Source organism: Meles meles, chromosome 7, assembly GCF_922984935.1.
Source record: "Meles meles chromosome 7, mMelMel3.1 paternal haplotype, whole genome shotgun sequence".
Classification (NCBI taxonomy): Eukaryota; Metazoa; Chordata; class Mammalia; order Carnivora; family Mustelidae; genus Meles; species Meles meles.
Genome location: NC_060072.1, coordinates 98,773,234 through 98,789,948, shown reverse-complemented (window position 1 = coordinate 98,789,948; position 16,715 = coordinate 98,773,234). Strand labels below are relative to the sequence as shown.

Genomic DNA, 16,715 nt, shown 5'->3' with positions numbered 1-16,715 from the left:
AACTTTCCTATTAGATACAGCTTGGTGGTAACAAAAAATAGTGACTTATTAATGACCTTCAACTTATAGGGGTTAAAATCCCATAGTTTGTTATTAACTGGATAAAGAAGAATAGAATAGGTCTTAAATATTAAAATACCATTAAAAATGATAATTATTTGATTGATGGAGGTAATTATTTGACTTCAGCTAGTTGCTATAGTGGTAACCACTTTGTAATATGTAAGTGTATCAAATCAACATGTTGTATACCTCAACCTTATACTATGTTATATGTCATTTATATCTCAATAAACCTGAAGGAAAAAATAGAACAAAAGAGCATATGAAAACCATGTGTGGTAGATATGTGATTGACTCTACTTCACAGCAGATCTTTTTTTTTTAGACAATTAAGGTAACTTCATCACACTTGCCAGAAAATTTTTTTTGAAGATTTTATTTATTTATTTGACAGAGAAAGATCACAAGTAGGCAGAGCGGCAGGCAGAGAGAGAGAGAAGCAGGCTCACTGCTGAGCAAAGAGCCCGATGTGGGGCTCAATCCCAGGACCCTGATATCATGACCCAAGCCAAAGGCAGCGGCTTAACCCACTGAGCTACCCAGGCACCCCTGCCAGAAATTTCTTGAGGCCCACCTTTTTTTTTTAATGATACATGAAATCTACTGAGGGGTGTGGAAACATGTTTCTTGTTCTTTTAAAAAATATATGGAATGATTCATGAATTTTCATGTCATCATTGCATAGGGCCCATACTAATCTCTGTATTATTCCTATTTTACTATAGTGCTGCTAAGTGTATCTGGTTTTTAAAAGAGATACATAAGAAAAGATAATCTCTCATCCTTAACTTGTCTGATAGGTGAGGAGAGGCCATCTTCCTACCAACTTAATGTTGAAGACACCATTAAGGAAGACAGGAGAAAACAAAAAGGGAGAAAAATAAAACATGAGTCTTTGATACCATCCTTAAATAGCTAAATCAACCAACACAAAAATCTAGTCTAACTCTTACTGTAATGTGAAATAACTTTGCACACTTTTGAAGGTAATTGTCATCAAAGTTTGCCATTTCTTGTAGCCAAAAACATACTAACCAACATAACCAAGAGTTATGAGGAAGTATTAAACAATCTAGAGAAGAAAAGCCAAATGGGAACACCAAAGCTCTTTCCAAGATGGTTTTAGTGCACGATTCTGTTGTTCACAGAAGTCACAGGAGATGAATTTCAGCTTAATATAAAACTTGTCTGAAAAGGCCTATCTGCCCTAGGAAGTAGTAAATTTCTTCTCACCAGAGATTGGCCAACCGCTTCTTAGTTTTGCTGCAAATTAGATAAATTAGACTATATACCTCATGAGTCATTGCGATACTAGGATTTCTTTGTTACTGTGAAAACTGGAAGATTTCTCAAGGAATCAAATCTCGTCCTAAAGCTTAACTACAAAACAATCTTCCTCTTGTTGTCTAATGTAGAGGAACTGCTCTCACATTTTCATCTCTCTAAACTAAGCATTTGTTGAATCTTTGCTGAGTTTCTATACTGTGTTAGTAATGGTGAGAATAAAAATATTACATAATTACTGTATTAAAGAGCTTAATTCTTAACTGGGAGATATTTTAATTCAATGAAAATAAGCACTGGCATATATAGGAAGTGTCAAAGTTTATGACAGAACTAATAAAGGGTTTGACTATAACAATAAGTAGGGAAATTAACCAAATGCTGATCTTGATAACATTTGTATAGGTGTTATATAATAGTTCCATGAAATATGGAGTCAAATGGACACAATGTCATTTTGAGTTAGCACTAATTATGCAATTGTGAATAATAGATCTCCCTATACGGAAGTATTAAATAAAATGTTAAAACTAGACCAGGATTAAAATTAAGATATAATTTAATTTGTCTTTGTCATTTTGGAGAAAAATCTATTTTCTAACAGCAGGGATAGGACTCTTATCATTATCCATATAATGAAATTAGGAACTATTCTAGTTATTTCAAAAGAAACTTTTTTCCTGTCGATATTATTTGGGAGGAATAAGATTTCCAGCAACGTTCTTCTTCCTTCCTTTTCTACTGCATTATTTGTGGTTTACAAAGAAGATCTTGATTCTTTACTGTGACTATTTTATAATGCCACATTTCTCCACTGTGCCTGACCATCTCTGTCCAGGACATAAAGAAGTCGAATACTGCAAAAGTTCTTACAAACAACAACAGCTTCAACAGTGGGTTTTAGGATGGAGTATATCAAAATTAACCAGGAGAATATAGTCGCAGGATCCAATAAATTAAACCAGTAATGAGAGAACTACATTGAAACTCTGGTAGGAGTTGTATGTCTATCTTCAAATCTAATAAATCACATTAATTAAAAAGAGAGATATCCTCATTTTTATTGATATAAGGTCTCTGATTTTCCTGCTGTCAGATACATTAGTCCACTTTCCATGCACAGAGTTTTAAAGAAGGAATAAATGGAGAAAATTATAGCACAAAGAGGCAGAAAGAAAAAGGTAGGGCCAATCCTAATCATGCAGGGTTACTAACAATTCTATAAATCATCTGATCTAACATGACCTCCTGCTGTTACCAGCAGAAATATTACTCTCATTTGCATTTTTAAAAAAGTTTCTGTCTTACAAGTAGTGAGAGAAAGATGAGTTCGCCTAAGAGTTCATTATCTTCCCCACACCCCTCCCTCCACACATGGGATTTGGTGAAAGAAAGCATTTGCAAAATATGTTCTTAGTATGCTGTGCTCCTTTTGCCCTCCATGCAACAGAATTGATTTCAAACCATTTCATTTGTTTTAATTTAAGTTTTAGTGAACATACAATGCAATACTGGTTTCTGGAGAATTCAGTGATTCATCACTTACAATATCCAGTGCTCATCACAAGCACCCTCTTTAATACCCATCACCCATCTAGCCCACCCCTCGCTCACCACCCTCTATCAACCCTCAGTTTGTTCTCTGTCATTAAGAGTCTCTTAAGGGGAGTGCGGGGCACCTGGGTGGCTCAGTGGATTAAGCCTCTGCTTTTGGCTCAGGTCATGATCCTAGGTCTGGATCGAGCCCCGCATGGGACTCTCTGCTCCGTGGGGAGCCTGCTTCCTCCTCTCTCTCCGCCTGGCTCTCTGCCTACTTGTGATCTCTGTCTGTCAAATAAATAAATATAATCTTTAAAAAAAAAAAAGAGTCTCTTAAGGGGGGTGCTTCAGTGGCTCAGTGGGTTAAGTCTCTGCCTTTGGCTCAGGTCATGATCCCAGGGTCCTGGAATTGAGCCCTGCGTCTGCAGAGAGCTCCCTTCCCCCACCACATCTCTCTGTCTGCCTCTCTGCTTACTTGTGATTTCTCTCTCTGTCAAATAAATAAATACATATTTTTTTAAAAAGAGTTTCTTAAGGCTTGTTTCCTTCTCTTTTTTTTCCTTTCCCCCCTTCCCATATGTTCATCTGTTTCCTTTCTTAAATTCCACATATGAGTGCAATCATATGGTATTTGTCTTTCTCTGACTGATTTATTTCACTTAGCATAATACAGTCTAGCTTTATGCACATCATTTCAAATGGCAAGATTTCACTTTTTTGATGGCTAATATTCCAATATATATACACCACATCTTCTTTATCCATTCATCAGTCAATGGATATTTGGATTTTCTGCATAGTTGGCTATTACTGACAATGCTGCTATAAATATTAGGATGCAAGTACCCCTTCAGATCAATACTTCTGTTATTCTATTTTTTCCTTCAAATTGTATACTTTGGGTAAATTCCTAGTAGTGCAATTTGCTCTATTTTTAATTTTTTTGAGGAACCTCCATACTGTTTTCCAGAGTGGTTGAACCAGTGTTCATTCCCACCAACAGCGCAAGAGGGTTCCCCTTTCTTCACACCTCTCCAATACCCTTTCTTTCTTGTGTTAATTCTTAGCCATTCTGACAGGTGTGAGGTGGTATCTCATCATGGTTTTGATTTGTATTTCCCTGATAATGAGTGATGTTGAACATCTTTTCATGTGTCAGCCATCTGGATGTCATCTTTTGAAGAGTGTCCATTCATGTCTTCTAGCCATTTCTTAATTGGATTGCTTGCTTTTTAGGGCATTCAGTTTGATAAGTTCTTCATAGATTCTGGATACTAATCATTTATCAGATATGTTGCTTGCATATCATCTCCCATTTCATAGGCTGTCTTTAGTTTTGTTGATTGTTTCCTTCACTGTGTAGAAGCTTTTTATCTTGATGAGGTCCCAGTAGTTCATTTTTGCTTTTGTCTCCCTTGCCTCTGGCAATGCATCTAGTAAGAAGTTGCTATGGCCAACGTCAAAGAGGTTTCTGCCTGTATTCTCCTCTAGGATTTTGGTAGTTCCCTGTCTCACACCTAGGTCTTTCATCCACTTTGAATTTACTTTTGTGTATGGTGTAAGAAAGTGGTCCAGTTTAATTCTTCTGCATATTGCAGTCCAGTATTCCCAACACCCTTGGTTGAAGAGACTGTTTTTTTCCATTGGATATTCTTCCCTGCTTTGTTGAAATTGGTTGACCATAGAATTGAGGGTCCGTTTCTGGGTTCTCTATTCTTTTCCATTGATCTATGTGTCTGTTTTTGTGGCAGTATCATACTGTCTTAATGACTAAAACTTTGTGATATAGCTTGAAATCCAGAATTGTGATGCCTCCAGTTAAGTTTTTTTTTTTTTTTTTTCATTTTGTTTTATTTCTTTTCAGTGTTCCAGAACTCATTGTTTATGCACCACATCCAGGGCTCCATGTTTTTCTTTCTCAGAATTTCTTTAGTTATTCGGGATCTTTTGTGGTTCTATACAAATTTTAGAATTGTTTGTTCTAGTCCTGTGAAAAATCCTGGTGGTATTTTGACAGGAATTTTATTAAATGTATAGATTGCTTTGGGTAGTACAGACACTTTAACAATGTTTGTTCTTCCAATCCATGAGCATGGAATACTTTTCCATTTCTTTGTGTCGTCTTCAATTTCTTTCATATGCGATCTATGATTTTCAGAGTACAGATCTTTTACCTCTTTAGTTAACAAGACATTCCATTTTTAACATAAAATCACATCTCAAGAGGATGGACCTACTGCCATAAAATCAAAAAGTCTGTTCCTCTAGTGCACACTTCTAACTGGCCTGTTCCAAGCTCCTATGGTATAAATTGCATTAACATGCTTTACACCTGAAAGTGACATGCAGGCAAACAGGTTTTAAGGGGTGGAATACTATCCCATTATTTGAATAGTTTCTCATTAAAATTTAAATATTGGTAATATTGGTGTTTTCTGTATTTTGGTATTAGAGGGATACAGTTTTAAGTCTTTATCAGGCTTTTTCTTTTTCAGATGTTATCTCAGAACACACTGCTCTTCAGCTAACTCAGGTCTAACCACATGAGTCATAAATAAAACACCCCTATGCCCAAAGCTCCTTGTAGGTTCTACCTATTCTTATTTTTCCCTTTACAATTAGTTTATTTAAAGAAGATGTCTAACTCACAGTTTTTAAATTTTTATTTCCTCCTCAACCCAGTACAATCTAGTTTCTTCTCCACCATTGTAATGAAATAACTTTACTAAGGACACTAATAACTTCCACTTTACCAAAACCAATGGATGTATTTTTTTTTTTTTAGGTTTTTATTTATTTCTTTGATAGAGAGAGACACAGCAAGAGAGGGAATACAAGCAAGGGGAGTGGGAGAGGGAGAAGAAGGCTTTCTGCTGAGCAGCAAGCCCAATGTGGGGCTCGGTCCCAGGACCCTGGGATCATGACCTGAGCCAAAGGCAGATGGTTAATGCTGAGCCATCTAGGTGTCCCTGTATTTTTGTTTTTACCTAATCTCTCTCCAACCCTTAAACTGACTGACACACTCTTAGAAAACTTAATATCAGATGAACCTTTCTTTCCTGGTTATCCATGAAAATCTTTTAATTAATTTATTCATTTATTCAACAAATTCTATTGAATGCTACTGAAAGTAAAGTTTCCTTTTCTGACTCCTTAGCTATCTCTACTTCTTAAATGTTCAAGTCTTCAATCCATTTGCTTTCGCCAGGATACACATTTACCTACATAGCTTTATCCAAATCCACCGGTAATGATTCTAAAACTCAGTTCTCCAGCAAGAACTCACTCTTATTATTCTCAACTGTGTACAGAATATCTTTATGTTGATATTGAAAACACCATATATTGAATTGTCATTAGTTGTAAAAATAAAATGTTTAAGATATTTCTTCTATTTTATCCCTTTCATATTTTCTAATTATCTTATGAAAACAACTTCAAAAGGAAGAGACGTTTACAAAATTAAAAGCAAATGTCCTCCTAGTCTGAGAAGTAAAGGCAGTATGACAAGAAGAGTGGGGAATATTAAAACAGGAATTGGAAAAATTAAGGAACTTTTTCTATCTATATCCACAAAATACATAATTTTTGAGAATTTGCATTTTTAAATCTTACAAAATAGTAGGCAACTGTGCCTATGAGCATATACAAATCTATACAAGATTCCCAAATATCCACATACTGCACAGTTGCATAGTAGCCCAACATATTATATCTTAGTCATCTCACTATTAACAAAAGCTCAGATGGTTTTACTGGTTTCTATTACTGTACTTAATATTTTTGCGTGCATCATTTTGGAATATACATGTAAAGAAACTGTAAGATAAATTTCTTTTTATTCCAACTTTGTTATGATGTAATTGACAAAATTTATATATACTGTATACATTACACATCTTATGTAAGTTACAATTTGATATATTCCTACATTGTAAAATGATGACCACAATCAAACACATCCATCAGTCTCGTAGTTATTATTATTATTATTACTACTACTATTATTTTTGGTGAGAACACTTAAGATCTACTTTCTAAGCAAATTCTAAGTATACAGTAGAGTATTATCAGCTATGTCACCAAGCTGTACAATAAGTGCTCAGAAGCTATTTCATCTTATTACTAAAAAGTCCTGAGCCCTTGCAACCATAATTCTACTTTCTGATTCTGAAAGTTTGACCTTTTTATAGATTTCACATATAAATAGAATCATAGTGTTTGTCTTTGTGTCTGCCTTATTTCACTTAGCATAATAGCCTCAAGTTTTATCCATGTTGTTACAAATGGCAGGCTTTCCCTTTTTTAAAGGCTTAATTGTATCTCATTGTAATATACTATAATGTCCTCGTTATAACATATAATGGGATATATATGTGTTACATAATATATAATGGGATATATATCTCACATTTTCATTATCCATTCATCTGTTGACAGGTCATTTCTATATCTTGGCTGTTATAAATAATGCTGCAATACACATGAGAGTGCAAATACTTCTTCAAGGGAATGATTTAATTTGTTCTGGATATATACTCAGAAGTGGGAGTGGTAGACATATGGTAATACTATTTTTTATTTTTTTGAGCAACTTCTATACTATTTTTCATAATGGTTGTACCAACTTATATGCCCACCAACAGTGTATAAGGGTTCCCTTATCTCCACACCCTCAACAACAGTTTTTTTTTTTTTTTTTTTTTCTCTCTCTTGTTGATAATAGACATCCTAATAAGTGTGAGGGGATATCTCTTTGGAGTTTTGGTTTGGGTTTCCCTAATGACTAAGGACGTTGATTTTTTCATATACTTGTTGGCTATTTGTATATTTTCTTTGGAAAAAATTCCTATTCAGGTCCTTTGTACATTTTTTAATCAGGTTTTTGTTTCTTTGGTTTTTGGGTTTTGGCTGTTGAGTTGTCTAAATACCTTATATATTTTGGATATGAACCCCTTATCAGTTACATGGCTTGTAAATATTTTCTGTCATTTGGTAGGATTTCTTTTCATTTGTTGACTGTTACCTTTTTGCACAAAAACTTTTTAGTTTGATATAGTCTATTTATTTTTGCTTATGTTGCCTGTATTTTTGGTGTCAGATCCAAAATACCATTACCAAGACCTATGTCAAGGAACTTTTCCCCTGTTTTCTTCAACGAGTTTTACATTTTTGAGTCTTCCATTTAAGTCTTTAATCTATTGAGTTAATTTCTGTGTATGGTATAAAATAAGGATTTAAGTCATTCTTTTACATGAGGCTATCCAGTTTCCCCAACACTTATTAACGAGACTATCCTTTCTCCATCGTACATTCTTAGCACACTTGCTAGAGATTAGTTGACCATCTATGTGTGGGATTACTTCTGGGCTCTTGGTTCTGTTCCATTGGTCTATGTGTCTGTTTTTAATGCCAGTACCATACTGGTTTGATTACTGTAATATAGTTTAAAATAACAGAAACTGAATTTGTTGGCCAAAGGATATGGATATATATTGTTAATTCCAAAAGGGTTGTATTAATTGACCCCCCACTAAAATCACCTGGAACCTCTATTTCTCAACACTCTTGCAAACATTTAGTAATGTTTTTTAACTTTTCTTTTTTTTTTAAGATTTTATTTTATTTATTTGACAGAGAGAGATCACAAGTAGGCAGAGAGGCAGGCAGAGAGAGTGAGAGGGAAGCAGGCTCCCTGCTGAGCAGAGAGCCCGACGCGGGGCTCAATCTCAGGACCCTGAGATCATGACCTGAGCTGAAGGCAGTGGCTTAATCCACTGAGCCACCCAGGCACCCCTGTTTTTTAACTTTTCTTAACCTGATAGGTGAAAAAAAAGTTTCCTCATTTTGATTTGCAGTACTTTAATATTAAAAAAGGTTAAGTAACAATTTATTTGTTGTCAGTTCATATTTTTTATTCTGGAATTTAAGTATATAAATTATTTAAGTTTTATATTTAATTTCCCTTGGTCATTTTAAGAAATTTTATATTATGTAAATTAAAATCACATCATGAATTATAGAGATAAATGGAACAATGTATTGAATAACAATCCTAAAATAGGACTTGAAAAAAATTTTAGTGTTATTGACAAGGATTACTCTTTTGTATAATTTTTTAAAATAAAGTCAGTTAGAAAATAGATTGGTACAATATTAATTTGGGCAGAAAATATAAAAATGATTTGCAATTATAAGATATTCTATGACATATAAGAATGGTCTGATTGTATAAAATCTGTGGCAAAACTGATATTTAAGTTAGGATTTGAGAAGGTAATTATTCATTCTCATGGCATAGTCTCTGCAGCAGATTTTCGTAAAAGAGTACTGAATTGAATGGACTATGTTGCAGACAGCAAAATATGGGGAAAAAAATCTGCCTGTTGTGGCCTATGAAAAGAGAAGAATTATGAGCAAGGGGCCAGAAAAACAGAAAATAGAAGCTGACTAATGCATGAAAATTAAATGTAATAAAATTTCGTAAGTAATGAATTCCTTTGAGATGTATTGTTCTATCAGGGTCCTTAAAAAATAAGTATCCATTTATTATTCAATAATATAAATCTCAATACAGCAACAAAACATATTAACTTTAACATTTTCCTGAGGTCTTCAATAACTTCATATATAAATCGTTTTACATCATTTACCATAAAGACAAACTGAAACAAAATGCAGACTTTGAATTTTTTTTTTAATTCATTGTACCTGGAGTTTATGTCCTACAGTAATTTCTAGATATTATCATACGCATATATATGGATGTTCTAAGAGGAAATGGGATTATTAGATATCTTGTGGAAATTTTCACCCCCATCTTGCTGCTTGGAAGACTAGACCAATGCTTTTAAAGGAAGCTACAGAAATTTGAAATAGGATTTAGATTCAGATCTCTGACCCTCAATATTTAAATATATAAGAAACTAGGCCACAAAATGGTACATCTCACCAATTTTTTTCTCTTCTCTTCTCTCTTTCTCTTTTTTTTTTTTTTAAGATTTTTACTTATTTATTTGTCAGAGAGAGAGCACAAGCAGGGGGAGTGGCAGGCAGAGGGAGAAGCAGGCTCCCCACTGAACATCTCTTCTAACTCTTCATAACTAAAGGCTTAATCATATTTAATAGCTTGGGTTCTTATTGCAATGATCTATTGGCCTTTTTATTTTTGTACAAATAAGAAAAGTGATGATGAATTATGTTCTTGAAACTGCACAAATAAATACTTCAAGGCTGAAATAAAACTGAACAGATAAAATTATGTCTCTCAAATATAGTAAGCCATAGTTGTTTTTAGTCAATTCATGTTTTTCCTTTTGCCCTTGAAACTAGGGTGTATAAAATATGTATAAAATCTGAAAAACTGTTGGGGCCCCTGAGTGACTCAGTTGGTTAAGTATCTGCCTCCAGCTCAGGTCATGATCCCAGGGTCTTGGGATCAAGCCCCACATCAGGCTCCCTGCTCCAAAGGGAACTCTGCTTCTCCCTCTCCCTCTACTGCCACTCCCCCTATTTCTGCTCTCTCTCCTCTTAAATACACAAATAAAATCTTTTTAAAAAAATCTGCAAAAATTTGCACTTCATTCTCAGAGAAGACTCACTTCAGCTATAACCCTGATAGGAATGAATTTTTTTCCTGTGTTGGTGAACCAGGGTGAGTAGATTATAGAAAGTTCATAATGACTTTGAAAATGTAAAGGAGCTATGTGTTTAAGGAATCAGGTTAAAGAGTCAAACACTTTGCTAAAGCTATACCTATCTGCTCTGCTGGAAACCACACATCGGTAAATTTCAATCTCTCAGTTTTCACTTTAATGGTGGCTTGAAGAAAGAAGTAAGTTTAATTTTTCTCACCTAATCTTTCACTTTCCTTTTAGAAGGAAGGAACAGATTCATACTCTGGGAAAGAGTACATCATCAACACAGCAAAGACATATGGGCAAAATATGAACACTTGTGCCTGTCATCTCCAACTTTCCAACTGTCTACATGTTTCGTATCATGTTAACTAAATACTGGGTGTACTGAAATTTTTCATTTGGAAGTTTTGGTATCATATAGATTTTTCCAACATATCTGTTTTACACCTGGATGCTGGTGTTGTAGAAAAATAAGGTACTCCATTGTGGAAAAATTATCATGACTGGATTGAAGGAGACATGTTAAGATTCATCAGCTACAAAAGTGATGGTTAATAAAGTGAAGTTTGTTGACATCTCGATTGTCCCTGTGTAGTAGGCACACTCTATTCAGCAATTGTTTCTTGGTAATGATTTTGCTTTAATCACAATAATACCAAAATTCCATTCAGGAGAAAAAAAAGTTTGCCTTTGTGGGATAATATAAATTGGAAAGGAAAAAAAAAGTGCCTTCTAAGTGACACAAGCCAATGCCAGCTAACCTGAGGGCAGTTCTTTTTGGCATACTGAAGATCTTGTTTTTTATAAGGCGCTTGTTTCTTTTATCTGCTGTGATAATGTGCTCAGGAACTCCAGGAATCTAATTAGTGAATAGAGGTCTTCACTAATTGACAAAATCAGGCATAGTGCCTCATAATCAGCTGAAAAGTCACACTTAAGCATAAAAGCCAGCATTTACTGATAATCTACAGTGAACACTTACAGAATGAAATAGAAATGAAAACAAAACATGGGTCCCAAGTTCAAGGATTTGATGATCTAAAGCTAATAGAAACATTCTAAGACAACCAGTTAAATTAGGAGATTTCCTTTAAGTTCCTTTATATAGTCATTACTTTTCTTTGGTTATTCCTTTTCATTGTTGGTGTCCTTAAGAAAAGCATCCAAGTGGACATCAAAAGGTATGGTGTCATGTGACACCAGATGCAGATACGCAAGTCTCAGCGGGTAGAAAATACTTGCAAACACAAATGTGAGATTCCATGAGCTATGGAGGCCTTGGGGAAGGCACAGTTGATAAGAAACAAAAGAAAAAAAAGAGAGTGGTGTGTGTATGTGTGTCAGAGAAAGGGAAAAAATGGAAAAAAATTCTAATTAAAGATTTTATAGCGGGGCACCTGGGTGGTTCAGTGGGTTAAGCCTCTGCCTTTGGCTCAGGTCATAATCCCGAAGTCCTGGGATCAAGCCCCACATTGGCTCTGTTTGGCAGGGAGCCTGCTTCCTCCTCTCTCTCTGCCTGCCTCTCTGCCTACTTGTGATCTCTGTCAAATAAATAAATAAAATCTTTAAAAAAAAAGATTGTATGGCTTTCGATATGCAGTACACAATTTTATACAGAAATTGGACATGTTGGGGAGTTCCACATAGCAAAGAACTGATGGCAGTCTTTGGTCAGTAGCCAGCAAGAAAGATTTCCTCAGTCTGATGGTTTTCAGGGAACTGAATGCTGCCAACACCATGACTGTTTGGAAATTCTTCAGTTGAGAACCCAGCTCTGGTTGCCCCTGACTGCAGCCTATGAAAGACTAAACAGAGGTCTGCTTATGAGTCATGCTCAGATTTCTGACCCATAGAAATGATGAGATTGCAAACATATGTCATTTTAAGCCATTAAGTGTATGTGAATTGTTATGCGGCAATGGACAATACAGATTCCAAACTCCTTTAATGTGGATGCTATAGCTATAATGTGTTTTCCCAGCTCCTAACAGAGTTCCTGATCATAACCTATATTCAGCAAAATTTTAATAAAACTGATGTCAACTTCACACAAATAAAATTAAGGGTTTAAGTCCTTGCCATGTACACCAATGGAATTTTAGACAATCTTTTAATGCCCAGCTTCTAGTAGTATATTTTTGTGATATAAGACACCTAATCCTATTTGCTGCTTTCAAAGGAAATAGCAATCAGATAGATTTGATGAAAACTAAGGGCCATGATGAAGAAAGTATTTCTTCATTCTGAGTCATTTTGCAGAGGTTCTGTTACCTTCAGGGTTTTTTAAAAAACACAACCACATAGGACTTGCTTATGTATTCACTCCCAGGTCAAACAGAATTCCCACTGACTGAGATGCATTTAAAAGATAATTTTAAAGACAATACTCAGTGAACAAGAAAACATTTTTCTCTGTAGCCTCCAGAACCAAAAACAGTCTTCCTACCGTATCTTTTTCTTTTAAAAATGTATCTATTTCTTGTAATAGCAAAGTATTGGTTTTAAAGAAAGGAGTCTTATCTTGGCAAATAAAGGGAGAAACCTAGAAGCAATGTGTAAAATTGCAGGTAAGTGAAAAGAGGTATTTAGTTATACGAACAGATTTCAGCAGCACAAACATGAGCAGGAAGAAAAAGGAGTGGATGATAGTCAACTCTGATGTTTGCACTTTGAAAACATCACATGACTGTTAATTTGCAGAGTCACTCAATCCTTAGGAGGCAGTTTCATCTTATGGACACTTTTACCAAATGCCTTAGTGGGAGAAGTAGAGCGGGCTGGTCTAACACAAAGGTCAATCTGAGACTGGCTTGGAAATTCTAAGGCCAGGATGCATTCAACCCCAGGCCTTACACTTGGAGAACCTACTTTGTTTGTCTTGGAAAGTCTTAATACAAGAGCCATGTAATGGTTCTGACTCCATATTTGCAAATACATTCAGGATATTTAGGTATTATTCTATTCCTAACACTGCAAAGGAATTGGAACCAAAGGAAAAGAAACATTCTCAGATCTGTGAAGGGGCCACGCTTACTGTACTTGCTAAGGGGTTGGGATATCTGGAATAGTTACAGCAACTAGTCCAATACAGTTAACTCATCCACTCTAAACTCAAATGTCATATTACCTAAAAGGAATAATTTTATAATTGATGCCAAAGTTTTCAAGATTTTTTTATTTTTAACCATCTAGAAAAATTATTGTGGAGCCTAAAATTCCACTCTAATTACAAATAAATGTAAAATTTTGTCTGACAATGTTATGACATAACATCACACTAGTTTTTATTTATAATTATTTCCTTTAATGATATCATCTTGAAATATTCAAAAATGGTTTGTATATTGTGCTTAATTTTGTTGACATCTAAAGAGATGATCCTTCATTTGACAAAGAGCCGTTTTCAATTGTCAATCAAGACTTTGTAAATTGGTCTCCAAATATTTATCTCTGTGGAATTTCAATGGTTATAAGGAAGAGAAATTAGATTACATATTGCAGTTAAAACACAAAAGTTTCCAAAATACTCTAAGGCATTCTCCCTTTTATTCAACTCTTTAAAAGAGAAGAATTTAAGCAATGGAACCATCATCAGTTTAATTAACATAGGAAATGTCTAAGGCAAAGCAAGCAATCTGGGACCCAATAAAAATGCCACAACTGAGTAAAAAGAAAAACAACCCTCACCTTGCTTTGGCATAATCAGGTGTGGATTTTTCTGAGTATACATCGTGCACAATGAAGTCTTGATTAGAACTATATAGAATACCTAGCCAAACTCTCTAATATTCTCATGGTAGGAAAAGCAAACAAAAGAGCTTCAGGGAAAGTTTGGAAGTAAATAAAACTCTAAAGGAAATATGTCTTCTATTTTAGAACAGAAATGGAAAGATAGGTTTCATATGAAAAGAGTGTAGAGCTAAAATTCACATATGTTCAATACTGTGATGAAAAAGATTAATCTTTATCTTTCTAAAAATCAAATCTGTGTACTTAGTGGGGATATATACTGATTCTTTTATGCACACTCATCTGTCCCACTTCTCACCTCATCAAAACCTTCCTAAAATTAGCCCTGGATAAGCTATGAAATGTCACTCAATAAACACTTGCTGATTGCTTGGTCGTAAGCATACATAAATGCAGTGGCTATTACCTACAGAATGACTACCAGTGGCTGTGAAGACTTGCAGGTCTACGATAATATCTTGTACACTTGGCCCACCTTATAAATGAAATAGGGGTAAGTACACATGTCTACTTCATGGGGTTGGAATAATGAATGTCTGAATTAATAAAGGTAAAGCATTTAGAATTTTGCTCAAAACAATCTATGCCCAGTGCATGTGAGATTTTAGATGTGTGAAAGAACAGAGGAAGAAATCAGTACATTAGCCTTGGGTGATACTAGAAAGCTTTACAAAGGAGGATGCATTTGAAATATGATGCCTTTACCAAGGAAGGATGAGGAAATTTTTTAACGACATTACTCCCCCACTATTTAAGTCCCTCAATAGCTTCCCAAAGCTATATGCACATTTATGTGTGTAATATATGTGACATTTCCCACATATATAGACAATATCTAAATACCCTAATTTGGCTTAAAAGTCCCATGCTGGTCTGGTTGGTTAGATTTTGCTAATTATGCACACTCATCTGTCCCACTTCTCACCAGGCAGTCCACTAATCTCTCCACACCACGTAAATGAATTTTTCACTTTAGTCCTCTGCATATCTCTCAATATGAGTTCCTCTTCCAATTGTTTTTTCTTTCCTAATTCTTACTTACTGTTTCTGGTCTCAGCTTCGTATCGTTGCCTCTGGGAAGCCTTAAGGATCTTTCAAGATTAATTTGAATGAGCCTCCTATATATTTCCACTGGACCTGCATATTTTTTTTTCTATTGGCATGTAATTGATTATCACAAATTTAGCAACTTAAAATAACATCCCTTTATTGTCTCACAGTCTGTGGGGGCAGAAGTCTGAACAGGCTCGACTATGTTCTCTCTTTGGGGACTCACAAGGCTGATCAAAGTGTTGGCAAACCTGGATAGGCTCTTCTCTGAGAGCCCCAGGGGAGAATCAGCTTCCAAGTTCATTCAGGGTATTGGCAAAATTCAGTTTGTCATGGTTTTGAGAGTTCACCTTTCCTTGATGCTGTCCACGACCAGCCACTCTCCCCTGGTAGAGTGGTATCAGGTGGCCTCCTCCATTTTGAAATCAGCAGCTGTATATCAAATCTTTCTCATGCTTTCAATCTCTCTGACTTCTGCTGTTGCTACAGCCATAGAAAACTCCCTGCTTTTAAAGAGCCTACATAATTAGATGGAGCCTACTAGATACTAACTGACCCAAAACCAACTGATTTAAACCTTAATTACACACATAAAAATTCTTTTCACCATAACATAATCACAAGGAAAGTGAAATTGCATCATACTCACAGAAGAATTTTTTTTTAATTGTTTATTTGGGTTTCTTTTGGTAACAACACTCAACATTTAAGAAAAACAAACTAAACTGTGAGATTGTTTTAAATGTAACTATTTTTCAAAAAGTGAATATTGGCTTCTTTATTTAATCAAGGAAACAAGTGGATCATCTTCTACTCTGAAACCATCATTAAAAGGGTAGTGTTTTAAGACATATATACTATGATTAACATGATGTGTTTTATATAACGGATAAAAACCCAAGTGCCAGTCTGAACATCTAAGAAATATTTAAGTATTAAAATCACACTGGAAAACCAAATGTTCCTTTTCATAAAAAGTATCTTGAAAAAAAAAAAAGGAACTTGCTAGTAAACCCAATATGCAGTTGGGTATTTTTTAAATTACATATGCAATTAAAAAAATTCTCACCCCCCCCACACCCCCGAGAAAAAAAATGGTAGATTTGAATAGAGCCGTTACATGATGGCTCAATTCTGTACAGTGTGGAAGCTGGTTATATAGTCAATGTTAAATTCCTAAAGCATATCCTTTGAAGACTTGTCTAGTAAAACTGCCATATCAAATAATCACTCCTATTTAAGGAAAGGAGATTATACAAGGATTAGGATCGTTCGGGGTCATTCTTAGAATTCTGTTCACTATAGAGGTCATATGCCCCCCTCTAGTACTCACAGTTAATGGCAGATACCTGTTTTTGCTATATTTAGCAAGTCGTAATTTAGTGCTTA

The 16,715-nt window shown here is 35.0% G+C and overlaps 1 pseudogene; it reads right to left on the bottom strand.

Annotated features, from left to right (window-relative positions):
• Nucleotides 1–703: 703 nt before the first annotated feature.
• On the bottom strand, nt 704–802 carry LOC123947800 (annotated as a pseudogene).
• Nucleotides 803–16,715: the final 15,913 nt, after the last annotated feature.